The following is a 25,109-nucleotide window of genomic DNA, read 5'->3' as shown; positions in this document are numbered from 1 at the left end:
AACCTATTTTCATACTACGTTTGTCATTTTCATCTTAAATCACCGCCAATATATGTGGGGGCCTCTGTCTGCCTTTCGGGAAAATTTCTCTAGAGGTGAGCCAGGACTATATTTTCCTCTGCCAGGATTAGTTAGTCCTCCGGCCGGCGCTGGGCGTCTAGGGATAAAACGCAGGCTACGCTACCCGGCTACTGTTAGTTGTGCGGCAGGTTTAGTTCATGGTCAGTTTAAGTTTCCATCCTTCCAAGAGCTAGTTCCTATGTATGCTGGGCTATGTTCTCTTGCCATTGAGAACCATAACACCCCCTATTTTTTTATGGTTTGGCGCTTTTACACAATAAAAATTATTTTCTAGAAAAAATAATTATTTTTGCATTGCTTGAGAGCTATAACTATTTTATTTTTTCTGATGATAAAGCTGTATGATACAATTGTGCTCAAAAGTTTACATACCCCGTCCAAGTACGTCCCATGTGCAGCTTCTGAGCTGATGAGTACAAATTTGCCTCTAATGTTTGCTGTTAAAGTGCTGCATTCTTCTTTCCTTAAACTTTGACCAAGTTTCCTGTGGCTTTGCAGCTCACACATCCCCAAAACATCAGTGATCCACCTCCGTGCTTTACAGTAGGAATGGTGTTCCTTTCATCATAGTCCTTGTTGACCTCTCTCCAAATGTAATGTTTATGGTTGTGGCCAAAAAGTTCAATTTTGGTCTCATTACTCCAAATTACGTTGTTCTAAAAGTTTTCTGCTGTTTTGCATATTGTAGGCAAGATACTTTGCAGCATTTGCGCAGCAATGGCTTTCTTCTAGTGATTAGACCATGCAGCCCATTATTTTTCAAGTGCCTCCTTATTTTGCATTTTGAAACAGCCACACCGCTCATTTTCAGAGTGTCTTGTATTTCAGCTGATGTTATTTGTGGGTTTTTCCTTGCATCCCGAACAATTTTCCTGGCAGTTGTGGATGACATTTTTGTTGGTCTACCTGACCATGGTTTTGTCTTTACAGAGCCCTTGATTTTCCATTTGTTAATCACGGTTTGAACACTGCTTATTGGCATTATCAATTGCTTGGATATCTTTTTGTTTCCCTTTCCTGTTTTATACAGTTCAACTACCGTTTCCCATAGATCCATTGACAATTCTTTTGCTTTCCCCATGACTCACAATCCAGAAACATCAGTGGCTGGATGAAAGTTGCAAGAGTCTATCTGAATCCCTGAAACTCACTCAACTTTTATGCACACACACTGATTATAAGCAAACAGGTTCAAAGGTGAGGATATTACCTTTAGTAGTTTTAGTAGCCATTCAAACCAATTTGTGTCAAATTCTGTGCATGTTGTCAGGCCAAAATCACCAGGGTATGTGAACTTTTGATCAGGGTCATTTGGATGTTTTGGGTTGTCATTATGATTTGAAGAGAGAAAACACAATAGTTTGATAATAAATGGCTTCACTCAAGCACTATCTATGAGGGGAGAGAAAGGTTTGATGTTATCATTCATATTCTCTGAAAAAGGACCAAGAAAGCTAAAATGCTGCTGGGGTACATAAACTTTTGAGAGCTGTAGATTATGAATGCCATGCTGCTTATGCAGAGCCCTTGACATGCCATTTTGATGGTGAAAATGTTTTATTAGCTGCAAATTTCAGTTATACAAGGGTTAAAAGTGAAAATGGACCACACAATTTATTGTGCAATTTCTCCCGAACGCGATAATACCCCATAAGTCATCATAAACTACTGTTTGGCTACACATCAAGGCTGAAGAGAAAGGAGCGCTATTTGGCTTTTGGAGAGCACATTTTGCTAGAATAGTTTATCGCTACGTTTGCGGTGCCCCTAAGGTGCCAGAATAGCAGAAAAACCCTAAAAAAGTTTAGCATTGATACATTGTACCCCCACACGTTCTAGTGCCCTCATATATTGTAGCACCATCATACATTGTGCCTACCTTTTGATTCTAGTTTATTGCCCATACATTTTTGCCCCTATACATTATGCTCAGCTTGCACCCTATAAATTGTTATCATGTAATAATGCCAAACATGTGGGCGCTAACTGCGGTTTAGGCATAGTGGGGGTCAAAAGAAGGAGGGCATTTGGATTTCCAAACACATATTTCACTGGATTTTATTTGACGGGGTGGGAGCCTTGTCGCTTTTCCAGTGTTTTTTTCTATCAGTAATGTGGTACTCCCTATATTTCCAGTGACAGACGACAGACCTTAGTGGGGGCTTGTTTTGTTGAGGTTAAGTAAGGGTGGTTTTTATTGGTAATATTTTGGTGTACATAATATTTACATAATATTTTGCTTTCAGTTTAAGGCTGGGATCACATTCTTGTGTTCTACGCCGAGCAATTAAGACAGGGTTTCATAGTTACATAGTTACAAAGGTTGAAAAAAGACCTAAGTTCATCAAGTTCAATCTTTCTCCACCAACTGTACATTTTGTCACTAAATTAAAGGGGATATGTGTGACTTTAAAAAAAGTGCCTAAGCACTAACAAGTAGATACCGTATTTTTCTGACCATAAGACGCACTTTTTTCCTCCAAATTTGGGAGGAAAGTGTGGGTGCGTCTTATGGTAGGGATGTAGCATGTGGAGAGGGGGGCAGTAGAGAGTGGGATCGCACTGTTATCCCACTTCAGGAGGCAGAAAAATGTCCCCACTGCCAGGGAATCAGCTCTAGGGAAACCATGTGGTCCTGATGATTAAGTGCAGTGAATATTCATTAGCTACTCCCCGCCCACCTATCAGCTGAACGGTGAGCCGGAAGCAGCAAATGAATACTGCACTTAAGCAGGGACACACATGGTTTCCTCAGCGCTGATTCCTGCAGCAGCTGGGGAGATCTGTGTGTCTGGGGGAGGAGTAGGCAGCAGCAGCAGCAGGGTCCGGGGGAGAGGAGATCCCTGCCTACCTTCCTGGGCTGGAGCTCACTGCTGTGCAGTGTGCACAAGGAGGACCTGTGATGATGTCAGAAGTGGGCGGGCTGGAGCATCACATGGCAGCACAGAGCCCTCCCTCTTCTTGACATCATCACAGGTCCTTCAGACTCCAACACTAGAATCTGCTGGCTTCCATTACCTGTGCTGTGGAAAGGCAACAAGAGGGAGGGCTCTGTGTGTGCAGTCATGGGATGCTTTTACCTCACCACAGGCTGGCTGCCACAATTAAGAGTGTTATGATTTTCCCAATGGCAGGGAAATCAAAATAACAACGGACTAGCTCTCGGGTGATGGGAACTAAAGTGACCGTGACCTGAACCTGACACGACACTGGAAGTAGCCGGGGAGTGTTTCCTACGATGCCCTAGACACCACGCGCCAGCCGGAGATCTAACTACCCCTATCAGAGGAATATACAGGCCTGCCTTACCTCCAGAGATGAACCCCAAAAGGAGATAGCAGCCCCCCACAGATATTGACGGTGAGTCAAGAGGAAAAGACATACGTAGGATGAACAGCAGATTTAGCACAGTGAGGTCCGCTTACTAGATAGCAGAAGTACAGGAAAGAGTCACTTCACGGTCAACTTCAAAACACTACTCAAAAACACCATCCTGAAATTACTTTAAAACTCCAGTGACAACTCATGCCACTGGAGTGGCAATTCCAGTCCACGAGAGCTTCCAGCTACAGAGAGTCACATTGCAAATAGCTGGACAAAAATAGAATAAACTAGAAACAAAATTCAACTTAGCTGAACAGGATCTTGAGGCAGGAGAATGCAACAGAATGCTACTGATACATTGTTGGCCGGCATCAGACCAGCAGCCAAGCAGCCTTAAATAGGAAACTCCCCTAATGGGTGTCAACAGGTGATCAAGGATAGAAGAAGGCAAATAAGTGGCACTACCATAAAACACCACCGGGGGAGCCCACAAACAGAATTCACAACATAAGAGGTTAGTCTTTCCAAAACACAATAAAGCACCCTGCCACTGCTTTAGTGAACTATAACTCCCAGCATGTCATAGGATCTGCAGGACATGCAGGGAGTTATAGTTCTCCCATGGGATTTTAAAGCAGCACTCCAGTGTTATTTTGCAGTGCTGGAGTGGTGCTTTACATATAAGCCCTGTGCCCCCATTCTTATACTCACCCTCCAGCATCTTCATATAGTACTTCCCAGACACCATATAATAACTAGGGTTGAGCGACTTTTGCTTTTTTAGGATCGAGTCGGGTTTCATGAAACCCGACTGTCTCGAAAGTCGGATCGTGTGAAATCGGCCGATTATTATGAAAAGTTGGGGGGCCGACCGAAACACGAAACCCAATGCAAGTCTATGAGGATATATATTTTTTCTCTCTCTCTCTCTCTCTCTCCTCCGTCCCTGCAAAGTTTGTGTTTCACTGTGAAAATCGCTATATCCCAAATGTTAAGATGGCGGCTTTACCCCCTGTGACGCCGCACAAAGCAAGCCGGAACCTACGTCATCACGCTGCCCACACTCCTTCATTGGCTGAAAAAATGGCGGGGAAAGCATCATATGAAACGTGACTTTGGCGCGAAGATCGCCGACCGCATGGCCGATCCCACAGTGGGATCGGGTCGGGTTTCATGAAACCCGACTTTGCTGAAAGTCGGCGACTTTTGAAAATGTCCGATCCGTTTCGCTCAACCCCAATAATAACACCACATATAATAGTATGTTATTTATGTTATTAAATATTTTACCACATTTTTTGCTTTAAATTTTTTTTCCCTATTTTCCACCTCTAAAACCTGGGTGCGCCTTATAGTCCGGTGCGTCTTATAGTCCGAAAAAATACGGTAGTTGCTACCTACCTGCCTGTTGTAGCAAAAGAATAGAAAAAGAGATATATCGACCATAGTGATCACCTTACAATATTTGTATTAGTTACATCAATAAAAAACCCACAAAATATTTTTTAAGAACGTTTAAAAAGCACAAAATTCACTGTAATACAGCAAACAACAAACTGGTCTTTATAAAGGCCAGGTGTGTCTATCTTGCGGCTTACAACCAACAGTTTACTAATGTGTGCCCCTGATATATCAGTAATTTGGTACCATAACAAAATGTAAATTACACTAGATTTTATAAATGTATATAGCACAATTGTCACTTTGCATGTCATTTTAAATATCACCCTTCATAGTATTAAATATGATTAATCTATAAACTTTGATGTCCAATAGGTGATATATTAGGGACACGAGTCTTCACCGCTGGAGAAGGTTATATTTAATAATGCATGTCCTGATGTTTAAAATTACATACAAAGTGACAATTTTGTTATATACTGTACCCTTTATAAAATCTAGTGTAATTTACCTTTTATGATACCAAATTATTATTATATCAGGGACATACATTAATAACTTTTGGTTTTGAATCGCAAGATAGACACACCTGGTTTTCATATAGATCTTTTGGTATTTGGTGTTTGCTGTATACGGCAAATTTTGTGCTTTTTAAATGTTTTTGAAAAATCTTTTGTGGTTTTGTTTTGTTTTTTGTTAAATCTAATAAAAATATTGTAAGGTGATACTATTGTTATACATATTGCTTTCTTTTCTTTTTATATGATACTGTAATTGATATGTAGTAGTTCAGTGTTACCCAACTCCAGTCCTCAAGGCCCACCAAAAGGTCATGTTTTCAGGATTTACTTTATATTGCACAGGTGATGCAATTATTACCTGTGCAAGACTAATGAAATCCTGAAAACATGACCTGTTGGTGGCTCTTGAGGACTGGAGTTGGAGACCCCTGTAGTAGTTGATCCCACATTGGTACATAGGTGGTGCGCTCATATCAATAATGTATGCTACCTGCCTGTTGTACCTGTCACCATTCTCTGCCGGCACAGAGCGGTCACAGATTTCTGCTGATGTCACATTAACAGAGTGGTAGTTTGTCTTCCTGTTGACAGGGTGGGACTACTGGTGTCATGCTGATTGACAGCTGGCTCTCTGCTGCCTAATTGGGCAGTAGTCCAACCCTGTCACAGGAAGAGAAACTGCTGCTCTGTTGACAGGGAGCAGCTGAATCTCTAGAAGGAGCATTCAATGACCAGAGCAGAGGGCAACAGAAAGGTAGCTGTCTCTGTTAGCAACAACATGTGTTTTTTTTTAAAGTCCCTGATATCTCCTTTGTCTATAACCCACAATGCTATGTGTATTGAGGAAATCATCTAGCTTTTTTTATAGGCTGTTATTGTGTCTGTCATTCTGACTGCTCTAACTGTAAAGACCGTTTTCCTATTTAGATGCTGGAATTGCCTTTATTCCACCCATAATGAATGATCATTGGTCCTTAGTATGATCTTTGGAAGAAATAAGTCATATGCCAGTCCTTTGTATGGACCACACACATATATATATATATATATATATATATTTATATATATATAAGAGGTATCGTGATTAATCGCTAACCCCGCCCCCTGCACAGTAGCTCCGTCCCCACATATCACCACACACAATCCCGCCCCCCACCACATTACCACACATAATATTGCCCCCCACCACATTATCACACATAATCCTGCCCCCCCACCACATTACCACACATAATCTTGCCCCCCCACATTACCACATGAGGCTCTGTCCCCACGCATTACCACACGAGGCTCCGTCCCCTCACATTACCACACAAGGTTCCGTCCTCCCACATTACCACACGAGGCTCCGTACCCACACATTACCACATGAGGCTGTCCCCACACATTACCACATGAGGCTCTGTCCCCACACATTACCCCACGAGGCTCCGTCCTCACACATTACCACATGAGGTTCCGTACCCACACATTACCACATGAGGCTCTGTCCCCACACATTACCACATGAATCCAGTTTGCTTTTGATTTTACACTGTGAATAAAATGTATTAGTATTATTCTGATTTTTAATTATTATTATTATTTTTATTAACTTCATTTTAAGTTAACTCACCACCTGCATAAGTGCTATTGAATGTTGTCATTATTTACTTTAGTTTAATCACTAGCAGCGTTAATTAGATAGCAATGAGCATGCCGAGCGTTAGCTGGCTGGAAACAGCTAGTATATATATATATATATATATATATATATATATATATATATATATATATATATATATATATATATATACTGTATATACATATATATATATATTTATATATATATATATGCTTATAAATGAGATCTCTTCTGAAGCATCTTTTTTCTAAGCAAAACAATCCCAACTTCCATCCCTTGTAATAATCTAGTTGCTTGCTTTTTACTGACTCTAACTTCTCCATATTCTTTTTAAAATGTGGAACACAAAATTTAATCCTATATTTTAGATGTGGCCTCACAAGTGATTTATAAAGGGTTAACATAGATTGAGATCACAGGATTTTATCTCTCTTATAAAACACCTTAAAATCTTGTGTGCATTTGCGGCTGCTGCTTGACATTGAGTACCTCTGCTCAGATTACTTGTAACCAGCATACGCAAGTCATTCTGTTCTGTAGTTTTGAGTATACTCTCATTTGATAAATATGCATCAATAGGATTACTCTGTACTATGCGTATTACTCTACATATATCTACATTAATCCTAGTCTGCAAAGTGTTCGCCCATTCAGTCATCTTATCCAAACTATTTTGCAATACTGTAATATCAAGTTCAGATCTTAATATCCTACATAGTTTGGTGTCGACAGCAAAGACTGACACTTTACTCAAAATCCCATCCTCAAGGTCATTAATAAAGAGGTTAAAAAGAATCGGTCCCAGCACAGATCCCTGCGGTACCCACTGCTGACTATATTTAATTTAGACAATGTACCATTTTTGATGACTCTTTGTTTCCTGTCATTTAACCAATTCCTTACCAATCTGCATGTAGTTTCCCCTACCTCTTGCTTCTGTAGCTTCAGTAAATGGCTGTTATGTAATGATGGGCAAACCTGAGGATGTTTGAGTCCAGTGGGTTTAGTTGAGCTTTTAAAATTTTGGTTCTGGTAATAGAATCGTACCCGAACCAGGACCCCATTCAGGTGGGTCCTGAACATATGTTGTTTTTCATGCTGTCATCTGCATGACAGCGCGGCAAACACAGGCTCTGATCGGCAGTAAATCATTAAAAAGGTTACCGCTGGCTACTAGGGTTGAGCGACTTTTCCTTTTTTGAGGTCGAGTCGTGTTTCACGAAACCCGACTTTCTCAAAAGTCGAGTCGAGTGAAATCGGTCGATCTTCTTGAAAAGTCGGGGTCGGGGATCGGCTGAAACACGAAACGCAATGCAAGGTAATGGAAAATCTATATATTTTTATATTTACTTCAGCGCGATATATGTGAAAAGCCGGTAATTCAATTGCCGGCTTTTAATTTCTCCTGCCTAAACCCGACATGATATGAGACATGGTTTACATACAGTAAACCATGTCATATCCCCCTTTTTTTTGCATATTCCACACTACTAATGTTAGTAGTGTGAATGTGCAAAATTTCGGCGCTGTAGCTATTAAATTTATGGGTTAAATCGCGGAACTACAGCCTGGGAACTTTTTCCCACGCTCGACGTCATATGAGGACATCCAGCAGAGGGCGCATCACCGCGACTGAAGGTAACTATAGGTCATTGACCTACATTTCCTTCATTCCCCGGGGTTTACAGGCACGAGCACAGCTGCATTAGCAGAGCTCCTGCCTGTAAAATATTTTAACCCTTTCAGATGGATTTACATCGTGGGACGTTACAGATCTACAGATGGTATGTATATTGTTGGTTTATTATGTTTCCTTTGTTACAGAGTGAGGGTCTTCAGGTGGATTGAGAGAAAAATAAAATATTACAACAACCTGTGTGTTTATTTCATTAAAATACTTTGCAATATTGTGTGTGTGTTTTTTTTAACCATTTCATGCAATTGGATTAATAATGGATAGGTGTCATAATTGACGCCTCTCCATTATTAATCTGGCTTAATGTCACCTTACAATAGCAAGGTGGCATTAACCCTTCATTACCCCATATCCCACTGCTACACGGGAGTGGGAAGAGAGTGGCCAAGTGCCAGAATAGGCGCATCTTCCAGATGTGCCTTTTCTGGGGTGGCTGGGGGCAGATGTTTTTAGCCGGGGGGGGGCAATAACCGTGGACCCTCTCCAGGCTATTAATATCTGCCCAGTCACTGGCTTTACCACTCTGGCGGAGAAAATTGTGCGGGAGCCCACGCCAATTTTTTCTGCGATGTAACCCTTAAATTTAATAGCTACAGTGCCGGAATTTTGCACATACACACTACTAACACTAGTAGTGTGGAATATGCAAAAAAAAGGGGGATATGACATGGTTTACTGTATGTAAACAATGTCTCATATCATGTCGGGCTTAGGCAGGAGAAATTAAAAGCCGGCAATTGAATTACCGGCTTTTCACATATATCGCGCTGAAGTATATATATATATATATATATATATATATATGTCTCAATGACATATATATATATATATATATATATATATATATATATAAAAAACGAAACCCGACTTTGGAGCGAAGATCGCCGTCGGCCGACCCGATCCCACAGTGAGATTGGGTCGGGTTTCACGAAACCGACTTTCCCAAAAGTCGGCGACTTTTGAAATTGGCCAATCTGTTTCGCTCAACCCTACTGGCCACAGTTATCAGCTGATGAGAGAGTACAATTCTCATCAGCCTACGCCTGCTGTCGCTGATATCACAGCGAGCAGGCCCTGCTGATGGTAGTATTCATCAGCTGGCGGCTGTGCACTATAAACATATGCTTTTTTTTTAAATGACTTGGGATCTCTTCTATTTTTGATAACCAGTGCAGGTAAAACTGAGAGCTGCAACTCTCTGCTGTCAGCTTTATGATGACTGGTTATCAAGAATAGAGGGGCACCAAGCCATTTTCTTTAATTATTTAAAAAAAATAATGTAACCATTAACCATGGCAACCAGCCGAACTAAATCAGACAGCTTGGGGCTGGTATTCTCAAACTGGCAAGGGGCCATGAATATTGACTCAACCAGCCAAAAACAATCAGCCCTCAGCCATCCTAGAAAAGGCACATCTATTAGATGCACCAATTCTGGCACATTGCCTGGCTCTTCCCACTTAACCTGGTACGGTGGCAAGTGGAGAAATATTTGTGGGGTTGATGTTAGCTGTTTTATAGCTGCTGACATCAAACCCACAGCTTAGTAATGGAGAGGGGTCTATAAAACCTAACCCCATAGTTAGATCTTAAAAAAGACTCAGCTAGAATAAAATCCTTTAATTGAAATAATAAAAGAGACGCCTTTATTTGAAATAAAATTAAAAAAACACAGTTATTCTCATCTTTACACCTAATCCATTGAAGCCCATGTCAGCTGGAAAAGAAGAAAAATAATAAACAACCATATTTCTCACTTGTCCAATGTGAAGATAATCCATACTGTCCCAAGATGATCCCGATGATTTGGATAGCGGTCACATCAGTGTTACAACCACTATCCCCGCCAGCCAGAACACACTGATATAGGAGCGTAATCTCTCCTGAAGTGTCTAGCGCTGAGCTGCCGTGAGAAAGTTCTCACACAGAAAGCTGTGCTGTAAGAAATTGAATTTAAATTTAAATTAAAATACAATTTAATTATGGAAAAATCATACAATGTGATTTTCTGGTTTTCATTTTTAGATTATGTCTCTCACATTTGAAGTGTGCCTAAGATAAAAATTACAGACCTCTCCATTTTTTTAGGTGGGAAAGCTTGCAAAATCATAGGTGTATCAAATACTTATTTTCTCACTGTATGCCCTTACAGTTTTTGCTTCACTAACCTAAACCCTAGAACTCTCCAAGCAATCAATTATCTCACTTCCCTCTTATCCTTCTACTTGACCTCATCTGCAGACCAGCTTCTCAACCTCACATCTCTCCTACTAAAACACAAAACAGTGCACTCTTATCCCACTTGTTTGCTCTCTCTTTGCGATCTTCTAAATGTGGACCTCCACAACTGATACCATTCATTAATTCTCTATTTTATTACTCCTCACCTACTAGAAACTATCACAATATCTCCAAAATAAAACCCATTCCCTTGACCTTTAAGCTGCTGCTCCCTGGAGTACTTTGGAGTATTCCTTTGGCAATAAGCCCCACATCATTCACAACCTCTTTACTTCTCCCAACCTATCTTTCCTGGGCCTTACCGAAACATGGTTAACTGTTGTGAATTCTGCTCTTGGGCTCCCTCCGGTGGTTGTAAGTGGTAGCGCTGCTGTTTCTGAATCACAGCAATTATCAGGTGTGTTCACTTTTTGCAATTTGGACTGGGCTATTTAGTCTTGCTTCACCCTTTAGTCAGTGCCAGTTGTCCACTGTTCCTGGAGGATTCACATTCCTGCCTGGTCTCTTCTGCTTTGCAGTTCTTTTCAACAAAGATAAGTTCTGGCCTTGATTTTGCTGTCCACATGCTGTGGTCTTATTGTTCAGTTCTTTTCTATGTTTTGTCTTGTCCAGCTTGGTCTGTATAAGGATTTTTTTAGCCAAGCTGGTATCTCTGGAGATGCAGATATACCCTCCATATCTTTAGTTAGCTGTGGAGATTTTGTATTTTCTGTGGTGGATATTTTCTAGTGTTTTTATACTGACCGCATAGTACTCTGTCCTATCCTTTCTATTTAGCTAGAAGTGGCCTCCTTTGCTAAATTCTCATTTCAGTCTGTGTATGTTTTTTTTCCCTCTCCTCTCACAGTCAATATTTGTGGGGGGCTGCCTATCCTTTGGGGATTTTCTCTGAGGCAAGATAGTTTTCCCTTTTCTATCTCTAGGGGTAATTAGTCCTCCGGCTGTGTCGAGATGTCTAGGGAGTGCTAGGTACATTCCACGGCTACTTCTAGTTGCGGTGTTAGGATCAGGGTCTGCGGTCAGTACAGGTACCACCTTCTCCAGAGTACGTCTCATGCTGCTCTTAGGCCACCAGACCATAACAGTACAACTGGCCAACAATGAGTTAACCGCATCTCAGAAGAAGGGAAGGAAAGTGCTGAGCCATTTTTTTTTCTGTAGTCTGTTGTGTTTTTTTTTCTCTTCCCTCTTTGCCTCTGGGTGGCTCAGGAGTTCGGCGCTGGTATGGATGTTCAGGGATTGGCTTCTTGTGTGGATCAACTTGCTGCTAGAGTACAGGGTATTTCCGATTATATCGTTCAGACTCCAGTTTTAGAGCCTAGAATTCCAACTCCTGATTTGTTTTTTGGGGATAGGTCCAAATTTCTGAGTTTTAAAAATAACTGTAAACTGTTTTTTGCTCTGAAACCCCGTTCCTCTGGTGATCCCATCCAGCAGGTTAAAATTATTATATCTCTGCTGCGTGGTGACCCCCAGGATTGGGCATTTGCCCTGGAACCTGGGAATCCGGCATTGCTTAATGTAGACACCTTTTTTCAGGCGCTTGGGTTATTGTATGATGAACCTAATTCAGTGGATCATGCTGAGAAGACTTTGTTGGCCCTGTCTCAGGGTCAAGAAGCGGCAGAATCATATTGCCAGAAGTTTAGAAAATGGTCTGTACTGACTAAATGGAATGAGGATGCCTTAGCGGCAATCTTCAGAAAGGGTATTTCTGAATCCGTTAAAGATGTTATGGTGGGGTTCCCCACGCCTGCTGGTCTGAGTGATTCTATGTCTCTGGCCATTCAGATTGATCGGCGCTTGTGCGAGCGCAGAGTTGTGCACACTATGGCATTGTCTTCCGAGCGGAGTCCTGAGCCTATGCAGTGTGATAGGATTGTGTCTAGAGCTGAACGACAAGGATTCAGACGTCAGAATAGGTTGTGTTTTTACTGCGGCGATTCTGTTATTTCTGATTGCCCTAAGCGTACCAAGAGAATCGCTAGTTCTGTTACCATCAGTACTGTACAACCTAAATTTCTGTTATCTGTGACCCTTATCTGCTCATTATCATTATTTTCTGTCATGGCATTTGTGGATTCAGGCGCCGCTCTAAATTTAATGGACTTAGAATTTGCCAGACGTTGTGGTTTCCCCTTGCAGCCTTTCCAGAGTCCTATTCCTTTGAGGGGCATTGATGCTACACCGTTGGCTAAAAATAAACCTCAGTTTTGGACACAGCTGACCATGCGCATGGCGCCAGCCCATCAGGAAGATTGTCGTTTTCTGGTGTTGCATAATTTGCATGATGCTATTGTGCTGGGTTTCCCATGGTTACAGGTGCATAATCCGGTATAAGATTGGAAATCTATGTCTGTGACTAGTTGGGGTTGTCAGGGGGTTCATGGTGACGTTCCTGTGATGTCAATTGCCTCCTCCCCCTCTTCTGAAATACCTGAGTTTTTGTCAGATTTCCAGGATGTGTTCAATGAGCCCAAGTCCAGTTCCCTTCCACCGCATAGGGACTGTGATTGTGCTATTGACTTGATTCCAGGCTGTAAGTTCCCTAAGGGCCGACTTTTCAACCTGTCTGTGCCAGAACATACCGCCATGCGGAGCTATGTTAAGGAGTCCTTGGAGAAGGGGCATATTCGGCCATCTTCTTCACCATTGGGAGCAGGTTTTTTTTTTGTTGCCAAAAAAGATGGCTCCTTGAGACCCTGTATTGATTATCGCCTCTTGAATAAGATCACGGTCAAATTCCAATACCCTTTGCCTTTGCTTTCTGATCTGTTTGCTAGGATTAAGGGGGCTAGTTGGTTTACTAAGATTGACCTTCGAGGGGCATATAATCTGGTTCGTATTAAGCAGGGTGACGAATGGAAAACTGCATTTAATACGCCCGAAGGCCATTTTGAATACCTTATGATGCCATTCGGACTCTCTAATGCTCCATCTGTGTTTCAGTCCTTCATGCATGATATATTTCGGAATTATCTTGATAAATTCATGATTGTACATTTGGATGATATTTTGATTTTTTCAGATGATTGGGAGTCTCATGTGAAACAAGTCAGGATGGTATTTCAGATCCTTCGTGATAATGCCTTTTTTGTGAAGGGGTCTAAGTGCCTCTTTGGAGTACAGAAGATTTCTTTTTTGAGCTTCATTTTTTCTCCCTCATCTATAGAAATGGATCCGGTTAAGGTTCAGGCCATTCATGATTCGATCCAGCCCACATCCGTGAAGAGCCTTCAGGAATTTTTGGGCTTTGCTAATTTTTAACACCGTTTCATTGCCAACTTCTCCAGTGTGGTTAAACCCCTGACCGATTTGACGAAGAAAGGCGCTGATGTGACGAATTGGTCCTCTGCGGCTGTTTCTGCCTTTCAGGAGCTTAAACGCCGATTTACTTCTTCCCCTGTGTTGCGTCAGCCGGATGTTTCTCTTCCTTTTCAGGTTGAGGTTGACGCTTCTGAGATTGGGGCAGGGGCCGTTTTGTCTCAGAGGAATTCTGATGGTTCATTGATGAAACCGTGTGCCTTCTTTTCTCGAAAGTTTTCGCCTGCGGAACGCAATTATGATATCGGCAATCGTGAGTTGTTGGCTATGAAGTGGGCATTTGAGGAGTGGCAACATTGGCTTGAGGGGGCCAAGCACCGTATTGTGGTCTTGACCGATCATAAGAATCTGATTTATCTCGAGTCTGCCAAACGGCTGAATCCTAGACAGGCCCGATGGTCCCTGTTTTTCTCCCATTTTGATTTTGTGGTCTCGTATCTTCCGGGTTCTAAGAAAGTTAAGGCTGATGCCCTCTCTAGGAGCTTTTTGCCTGATTCTCCTGGGGTCATTGAGCCGGTCGGTATTCTGAAGGAAGGGGTGATTCTTTCTGCCATCTCCTCTGATTTACGACGGGTTCTTCAGAAATTTCAGGCTGATAAACCTGATCGCTGTCCAGTGGGGAAATAGTTTGTTCCTGACAGATGGACTAGTAAATTGATTTCGGAGGTTCATTGTTCTGTGTTGGCCGGTCATCCTGGGATTTTTGGTACCAGAGATTTGGTTGGTAGGTCCTTTTGGTGGCCTTCTTTGTCACAAGATGTGCGTTCTTTTGTGCAGTCCTGTGGGTCTTGTGCGTGGGCCAAGCCTTGCTGTTCCCGCGCTAGTGGGTTGCTTTTGCCTTTGCCGGTCCCTGAGAGGCCTTGGACGCATATTTCTATGGATTTTATTTCGGATCTTCCGGTTTCCCAGAGGATGTCAGTTATCTGGGTGGTTTGTGACCGGTTTTCCAAGATGGTTCATTTGGTACCTTTGCCTAAGTTGCCTTCCTCTTCTGATTTGGTTCCGTTGTTTTTTCAGCATGTGGTTTGTTTGTTTGCATGGCATTCCGGAGAACATTGTGTCCGATAGAGGTTCCCAGTTTGTTTGTAGGTTTTGGTGGGCCTTTTGTGCTAGGCTGGGCATTGATTTGTTTTTTTCTTCCGCATTTCATCCTCAGACAAATGGCCAAACCGAGCGAACTAATCAGACTTTGGAAACTTATTTGAGATGCTTTGTGTCTGCTGATCAGGATGATTGGGTGGCTTTCTTGCCATTGGCCGAGTTTGCCCTTAATAATCGGGCTAGTTCTGCTACGTTGGTTTCACCCTTCTTTTGTAACTCTGGTTTTCATCCTCGTTTTTCTTCAGGTCAGGTTGAGCCTTCTGATTGTCCTGGGGTGGACTCTGTGGTTGACAGGTTGCAGCAAATTTGGGCTCATGTTGTTGACAATTTGGTGTTGTCTCAGGAGGGGGCTCAGCGTTTTGCTAACCGTCGTCGCTGTGTTGGTTCCCGGCTTCGGGTTGGGGATTTGGTCTGTTTGTCTTCCCGTCATGTCCCTTTGAAGGTTTCTTCCCCTAAGTTTAAGCCTCGGTTTATTGACCCTTACAGGATTTCTGAGATTTTCAATCCAGTGTCTTTTCGTTTGGCCCTTCCAGCCTCTTTTTCCATCCATAATGTTTTTCATAGATCTTTGTTGCGGAAATATGTGGTGCCCGTTGTTCCCTCTGTTGATCCTCCTGCCCCAGTGTTGATTGATGGGGAGTTGGAGTATGTGGTTGAGAAGATTTTGGATTCTCGTTTTTCGAGGCGGAGGCTTCAGTATCTTGTCAAATGGAAGGGTTATGGCCAGGAGGATAATTCTTGGGTTGTTGCCTCCGATGTTCATGCTGATGATTTGGTTCGTGCCTTTAATTTGGCTCATCCGGATCGGCCTGGGGGCTCTGGTGAGGGTTCGGTGACCCCTCCTCAAGGGGGGGTACTGTTGTGAATTCTGCTCTTGGGCTCCCTCCGGTGGTTGTAAGTGGTAGCGCTGCTGTTTCTGAATCACAGCAATTATCAGGTGTGTTCACTTTTTGCAATTTGGACTGGGCTATTTAGTCTTGCTTCACCCTTTAGTCAGTGCCAGTTGTCCATTGTTCCTGGAGGATTCACATTCCTGCCTGGTCTCTTCTGCTTTGCAGTTCTTTTCAACAAAGATAAGTTCTGGCCTTGATTTTGCTGTCCACATGCTGTGGTCTTATTGTTCAGTTTTTTTCTATGTTTTGTCTTGTCCAGCTTGGTCTGTATAAGGATTTTTTTTAGCCAAGCTGGTACCTCTGGAGATGCAGATATACCCTCCATATCTTTAGTTAGCTGTGGAGATTTTGTATTTTCTGTGGTGGATATTTTCTAGTGTTTTTATACTGACCGCATAGTACTCTGTCCTATCCTTTTTATTTAGCTAGAAGTGGCCTCCTTTGCTAAATTCTCATTTCAGTCTGTGTATGTTTTTTTCCCTCTCCTCTCACAGTGAATATTTGTGGGGGGCTGCCTATCCTTTGGGGATTTTCTCTGAGGCAAGATAGTTTTCCCTTTTCTATCTCTAGGGGTAATTAGTCCTCCGGCTGTGTCAAAATGTCTAGGGAGCGCTAGGTACATTCCACGGCTACTTCTAGTTGCGGTGTTAGGTTCAGGGTCTGCGGTCAGTACAGGTACCACCTTCTCCAGAGTACGTCTCATGCTGCTCTTAGGCCACCAGACCATAACAGTTAACACCCACCAACACAACCTCTTCTGCTTTGCTATGTTATGCTGACCTTTACTTTACCCACACTCCTCACCATGGCAATTGACATGGTGGAGGAGTGGATCTTATCCTTTCTAACACCTGTACCTTCAACCCAATCCCACCTCTAGTCTCCATTATCCTCCCTTCTTTTGTAACGCACTCTGTCCATATCTCCTTTGCCTCCAATCTCCAAGTTGCCGTCATATACCAACCCTTGGCCAGGCCACCACCACTTCTTCACATGGCTTCTACATTTTCTCTCTGCTGACATTTCCACCATCATCATCGGTGACTTCGACATTCACACTAACACAAGTTGGTAGCGTTCAAACTTCTGTTGCTTGCTTCATTCTTTGGTCTTATTAAGTGGTCCTTCACAGACACCCACACAGATGGACATACATTAGACCTTATTTTCATGCACTTCTGCATCCTACTTAGCCTCACAACATCATTTCTCTCCCTTTCTGTCCAGCATCTACTCACATTATCATCCCTGCCCTCCTCACATGCCCCCTTTGTCCAGCAACTAGCACACTAGCGAATAAATCTCACAAACATATACATTAAAACAATCTCTGACACTATTCTTACACTATCCTCCATATCTTCCCAACCTCACCATCACACTTCTGTCAGCCCCAACCTATCCTTCAACCTATTGTTAACTTCTGGTACCTTTCCTTCTGCTTTCAAACATGTCATAATCACACCTCTTCTAAAAAGACTATCCCTCAACCCAACCTCCATGTTCAGCTATTGTCCCACATTGCTGCTCTCATTCACTTCCAAACTCCTTGATCTGCATATCTATTCTGAACTTTTTTGTTACCTCTCATCTAACCCATTCTTTGACAACCTACAATCCAGCTTCTGCCCCCACCATTCCACTGAAACTGCCTTAACCAAAAGTACTAATGACTTATTGCTAAAGCTCAAAGACAGTTCTCCATACTCCTTCTAGACCTGTCCTCTGCCAATGACACAGTTGCTTCCTCCCTTCTACTACAGATCTTCTATTCCCTTGGCGTCAGACAAGGTGATTTTCTGAATTTGTTTTCTCATTTTGTTGTGGTCTACCTATGATGTCAATTACAGGCCTCTCTCATCTTTTTAAGTGGGAGAACTTTCACAATTGGTTGCTGACTACATATTTTTTTTCCTCACTGTATATACTCACATATATGTAAAGTTTGTGATGATGATCACACCTTTAGAAAGTGCATGTACAATTATTTTGCTTACTAAACTAAATAAAATAATTATAGGAGGGAGAAATTGCAAGCTGCAATACTTTAGGAATAATAATAAGACAAAAACAGTAGCATAAGCAATGAAAAAAAGAAAACAAAACTTTTTAAGCTGCTTAGCATTAAAATTCAATCTAAATAATTGGTCTTGTTCTTACAATACAAATCCTTTAATGAAATTTTAAATATGTCATTGAGTTGTAGCTATCACCCACAATATTTTTTTTTATTTTACTAGCTTATTTAGCTCCATTATTTTCACAGCACCTTACAGGCACCTTCATATCTGTCCCCATTGGGGCTCACAATCTAAATTCTCCATCACATTATATTTCTGTCAATATGTTCTATTTCCATATTTACTCAAATTTTAGTTCAATACTTTATTTATTGTACATTTTTATTAGAATCCTAATAACATATTACATCACCATTAGGCTTTCAAACATTCCTTTCTGAACAAGAAATAAGGAATAGACAAACAAAAATGCCACAGCTATAAATGTTCACAAGTTTCTCATATTCAATTCATTCAGTTTTTTTTTTACTACATCTGAAATATTACAGCAAAAGACATACTGGCAAGTAAATAACTAGAAGGCTTTAACAAAAGTAACTATATAATTTGCAATGTTCTGTATGATAGAGCTAAATATTGTGATAAAAATTTCTATTCACAAGATGTTGCAAAAAAAAGAAATCAATAACAATCCACTTCTATTATAACAAAGTCAGACATAATTTTATTTAAGATTGTGGGGGATAGTTCTCAAGTTGTTGCTCATGCTGTTCAACAAGAGACAAAATACTTGATAAGAACACAACTTATAAATGTTTCTAAGAAAATATATATAGAGCTTTCTTTCCTAGAACAAATGAAAATTATACAGTATAATCATAAGCATTCTAAAATTGTTTATTCTTGAATTATAAAGGAGACTTGTTTAAAAAAATAAATTAAATCAATATGCTATCCACTTTTATTACAAAAAAGTAAAACATGATTTTATGATTGTTGGGGAAAGTTTTTCTTAGTGCTTGCTCATGCTGTTTCGAGTGAATCAAAATAATTGACAACAAGAGGACAATGTATATATGTTTCTTGGAAAATACTTCAAACTTTAGTACAACAAGTAATAATGATACAGACAATTGTATTTTCTATAGTTTACATATCAGTTGGACATAAAAATGCTGCATTTTCCAGAATTCCACCCATGCAACATGGTTTTTCTTTCCCCGGAGATAAATTCTTCATGGATTTCTTACATATTTATAATCAGACAAGGAAGAAGAAAACACCGAACTAGAGGGTCAAGAAGATATAAAAAACAATAGAAAATATATGTATAAAGTACAATTTTTTTTTATTGATGATAAGAACAAACAATGGAAAAAGAAATTGGCAAAGCGGTACTGGTCACACACAGTGTGTATCCGCCCATAAAACACACAACCAAGGGTATAAATAATGGACAACTAAACACAATGGTGTATAAGCAAATCATAAGCAAAAGCGATGAAAATATCACAAATGTGCACTATATGGCAGGTATCCAAATAGCTGTACACTATATGGAAGGTATTCAAGTGACTGTGCACTATACAATGAGTAAATGTGCACCAATAAGAGCTATAACATGTAACTATAAAAAACATCCAATGGTGACCTTAGTATGAGTATACATCAAAATAGCAGTTAAATATAAATCAAAATGTTATCAAAATAGCAGTGCAAAGTGCACTATATAGCAGGTATATTAATAACTTTACAGGTGCACGGTCAAGCAAGTTACATAGATGTTATAAGTGGCTAATGCCTAGAATCAAGAAATATATATATATATATATATATATATATATGTGCATATGTGACAGTTTATAAAAAAAAAGCTTGAGCTTAAAAGATCAGAAACAGGCATCCATTGTGGTCATAATAACATCTGAGAAAAGGTGGTATAGCACTGTATATATGGCATAGGACAGGAATGTTCCAAATAATACACTGTGTTCCAAATTATTATGCAAATTGGATTTAAGTGTGATAAAGATTTAATTGTTTTGTTTTTCAAATAAACTCGTGGATGGTATTGTGTCTCAGGGCTCAATGGATCACTGAAATCAATCTTAAACACATGGGATAATTAGTTTTCCAGGTGATTCTAATTAAAGGAAAACTACTTAAAAGTGATGTTCCACATTATTAAGAAGGTCACAGTTTTCAAGTAACATGGGAAAGAAAAAGGATCTCTCTGCTGCCGAAAAGCATCAAATAGTGCAATGCCTTGGTGAAGGGATGAAAACATTAGAAATTTCCCGAAAACTTAAGCGTGATCATCGTACTGTTAAGAGATTTGTGGCTGAATCTGAGCACAGATGTGTTTGTGCTGATAAAGGCATAATGAGGAAGATTTCTGCCAGGCAAGTTTATCGGATTAAGAGAGCAGCTGCTAAAAAGCCATTACAAAGCAGCAAAAATATATTTGAAGCTGCTGGTGCCTCTGGAGTCCCTCGAACCTCAAGGTGTAGGCTCCTTCAAAGGCTTGCTGTGGTGCATAAACCTACTATTCGGCCACCCTTAAAAAGTGTTCACAAGCAGAAATGGTTGCATTGGGCCCACACATACATGAAGACTAATTTCCAAAATTCTTGTTTACTGATAAGTGTTGAGCAACCCTGGATGGTCCAAATGGATGGGAGGGAAGAAATACGAGCAGAAACTCAATGGACTCAGGAATTGTGAAGGTGATATCAAAGAAGGGTTCCTATGGTAACATGTAACTTGGCCTGTTAGGAGGTTTTGGAGTTAAGTATCTTTTTTGTTCAGTGAATGTGACCTCCTAATGCTGCAAATTCCACAAATAAGCATTTTCAGTTCTATAAAACATATCAAATGTTTAGAAATTCTACTGTGCCTAATAATTTGGAACAGTGCATTGTGAGTTTTTATTCAATTTGGAGATTATACTGTTATCATTGGGAGGTTTATTCAATAAAATTCGATGTATACTCTAACGGGTGATGACTTTTATTAGACTGACTGTCATTTACACCGACCATTTAGGAAAATCTGAGAAAAACGTCATTTGCATAATAATTTGGAACATAGTGTAGAGACATAAGAGGACGGTATGCAGCGCTGCAATGTATCTCAGGTACGTTAACCATAAACTGTCCCAAACACTGCCTGAAGCAGCCTAGATGTCAAGTGAAAATGGCTATACCATCATGCTGTTATGGCCGCTTTATGCCAAATTCGGATAGGTACCAGAAAACAATGTGAATGCTGACCTAGGACATGGTTACCTGTGCGGTTGGGTGGATATGGGAAGACACGCGCCCAGACGTGCATTATGGATCAAAGTCCTTTTTTTCATATTTATAATTAGATAACAATTTCTATCTGCTGGACCAAAAAACTAATATCATCCAGTGCTGTCATATTCCAGAACTGCATACTCCATGGAGTGCCCAGAAGTACAAGGTGTTCAGTGCTCAGAGGACTGAAACCCGACCACCACTGAACAAGACACAGAAGGACAAAGTTTTGTACAACAAGAAAAAAAAAAAAGAGCATGAACCGCACCTCCAAAAATCATACGTTGATCTAAAGCCGCTAGGCAAAAATTTATATTAGTGAACATGAGGTTTTCAGTTTAACATTCTGATCAGACTGTATGAAGCCCACTGCCACTTCACGGCAAACCTCGTAGTGGGTCCTACTGCCCTAAACGGAGCGGAGCCATGCGCCAACCACCGCCACAGCGGCAATGCACCAGCAGGGCGGACGGCCTGTTGCCCCACAGCACCCATGCTGCAAGACTGAGCCCCCATGACTCCAGACCGCGCTGCCCCACCGGCACAAAGCCACAGCAACAATGGCCGCCACACAGCACCAGCACCAAAATGAAAGGAGCACTTAAACTCACCTTCCTCCAGCTCTTCAGTGAGAGCCAAAATGGGCTAGACCCCTTACTTTGCAGTCTCCTGCTAATTAAAATCACCTGTGCCAAATGGGAGGAGTGCTGGTCCATGAAAGAGACAAGAACATGCTTTGTACAACAAGAAAAAAAAGAGCATGAACCGCACCTCCAAAAATCATATGTTGATCTAAAGCCGTTAGGCAAAAATTTATATTACTGAACATGAGGTTTTCAGTTTAACATTCTGATCAGACTGTAGGAAGCCCACTGCCACTTCACGGCAAACCTCGTAGTGGGTCCTACCGCCCTAACGGAGCGGAGCCATGCGCCACCCACCGCCACAGCGGCAATGCACCAGCAGTGCGGACGGTCTGTTGCCCCACAGCACCCATACTGCAAGACTGAGCCCCCATGACTCCAGACCACGCCGCCCCACCGACACAAAGCCACGGCAACAATGGCCGCCACACAGCACCAGCACCAAAATGAAAGGAGCACTTAAACTCACCTTCCTCCAGCTCTTCAGTGTGAGCCAAAATGGGCTAGACCCCTTACTTTGCAGTCTCCTGCTAATTAAAATCACCTGTGCCAAATGGGAGGAGTGCTGGTCCATGAAAGAGACAAGAACATGCTTTGTACAACAGGAAAAAAAAAAGCATGAACCGCACCTCCAAAAATCATACGTTGATCTAAAGCCGCTAGGCAAAAATTTATATTACTGAACATGAGGTTTTCAGTTTAACATTCTGATCAGACTCGTAGTGGGTCCTACCGCTACATGTTCTCTAGTCAATATGGGGAATTGTTGTGAATTCTGTTGTGGGTTCTGCTCTTAGGCTCCCTCCGGTGGTTATAAGTGGTAGTGCTGCTGTTTGTCCTTCACAACAGTCATCAGCTGCTTCCACTTTGGACGGGGCTATTTAGTCTGGCTCCTTCCTTTAGTGAGTGCCAGTTGTCCATTGTTTTCTAGGGATCCACATCTCTGCTTGGTTTCTCCTTCTGGATTGTCCAAATCATCAAAGATAAGTCCTTGGTCTGTTTTTGCAGTCTACATGCGGTGGACTTAATAGTTCTGTGAATTGCTATGTTTTTTCTTGTCCAGCTTTGTCTGTGTTAAGATGTACTCAGCCAAGTTGGAAGCTCTGGAGTCACAGAGTTACCCTCCATGCCTTTAGTTAGGTGTGGAGATTTTTGTATTCTCTGTGGTGGATTTTGTAGTATTTTTTATACTGACCGCACAGTAGTCTTTCCTGTCTTTTTAGGTAGCGTGGCCTCCTTTGCTAAATTCTGTTTTCAGTCTGCGTTTGTAATTTCCCTCTCCTCTCACAGCCAATATTTATGGGGGGCTGCCTTTCCTTTGGGAATTTTCTCTGAGGCAAGATAGTATTCCTGTTTCTTTCTTTAGGTGTAATTAGTCCCCCGGGCCGTGACGAGGTGTCTAGGGAGTGACAGGAACATCCCATGGCTTCTTCTAGTTGATGTGTTAAGTTCAGGGTCTGCGGTCAGTATAGAGGCCACCTACTCCAGAGCTCGTCCATGCTGCTCCTAGGCCACCAGTTCATAACAGTACAACTGGCCAACAATGAGTTAACCGCATCTCAAAAGAAGGGAAAGAAAGTGCTGAGCCATTTTTTTTCTGTACTCTGTTGTGTTTTTTTTTCCCTCTTCACTTCTGGGTAGCTCAGGAGTTAGGCGTTGACATGGATGTTAAGGGACTTGCTTCTCGGGTAGATCAACTTGCTGCTAGAGTACAGGGTATTTCTGATTATATCGTGCATACTCCTGTTTTAGAGCATAGAATTCCTACCCCCGATCTGTTCTTCGGGGACAGGTCCAAATTTTTGAGCTTTAAAAATAACTGTAAACTGTTTTTTGCTCTTAAGCCTCGTTCCTCTGGTGATCCCATCCAGCAGGTAAAAAATGTCATTTCTCTGTTGCGCGATGACCCGCAGGATTGGGCATTTTCCCTGGAATCTTGGAATCCGGCCTTGCTTAATGTAGACACCTTTTTTCAGGCGCTTGGGTTATTGTATGATGAACCTAACTCTGTAGAGCATGCTGAGAAAACACTTTTGGCGCTGTGTCAGGGTCAAGAAGCGGCAGAGTCATATTGCCAGAAATTCAGAAAATGGTCTGTGCTTACTAAGTGGAATGAGGATGCTTTGGCGGCAATTTTCAGAAAGGGTCTTTCTGAATCTGTTAAAGATGTTATGGTGGGGTTCCCCACGCCTGCAGGTCTGAGTGATTCTATGTCTCTGGCCATTCAAATTGATCGGCGCTTGCGTGAGCGCAGAGTTGTGCACACTATGGCGTTGTCTTCCGAGCAGAGTCCTGAGCCTATGCAGTGTGATAGGATTGTGTCTAGAGCGGAACGCCAAGGATTCAGACGTCAGAATAGGTTGTGCTTTTACTGCGGCGATTCTGCTCATGTTATTTCTGATTGCCCTAAGCGTGCCAAGAGAATCGCTAATTCCGTTACTATCAGTACTGTACAACAAATTTCTGTTATCTGTGACCCTGATCTGCTCATTATCGTCATTCTCTGTCATGGCATTTGTGGATTCAGGCGCCGCTTTAAATTTAATGGACTTAGAATTTGCCAGACGTTGTGGTTTTTCCATACAGCCTTTGCGGAGTCCTATCCCTTTGAGGGGGATTGATGCTACACCATTGGCTAAAAATAAACCTCAGTTTTGGACACAGTTAACCATGTGCATGGCGCCTGCCCATCAGGAAGATTGTCGCTTCCTGGTGTTACATAATTTGCATGATGCTGTTGTGCTGGGGTTTCCATGGTTACAGGTACATAATCCGGTGTTGGATTGGAAATCTATGTCTGTGACTAGTTGGGGTTGTCAGGGGGTTCATGATGACGTTCCTCTGATGTCAATTTCCTCCTCCCCCTCTTCTGAAATTCCTGAGTTTCTGTCAGATTTCCAGGATGTTTTCGATGAGCCCAAGTCCAGTTCCCTTCCACC

Source organism: Ranitomeya variabilis, chromosome 5 (assembly GCF_051348905.1).
Source record: "Ranitomeya variabilis isolate aRanVar5 chromosome 5, aRanVar5.hap1, whole genome shotgun sequence".
Lineage (NCBI taxonomy): Eukaryota > Metazoa > Chordata > Amphibia > Anura > Dendrobatidae > Ranitomeya > Ranitomeya variabilis.
Note: the sequence above shows the minus strand (reverse complement) of the source record.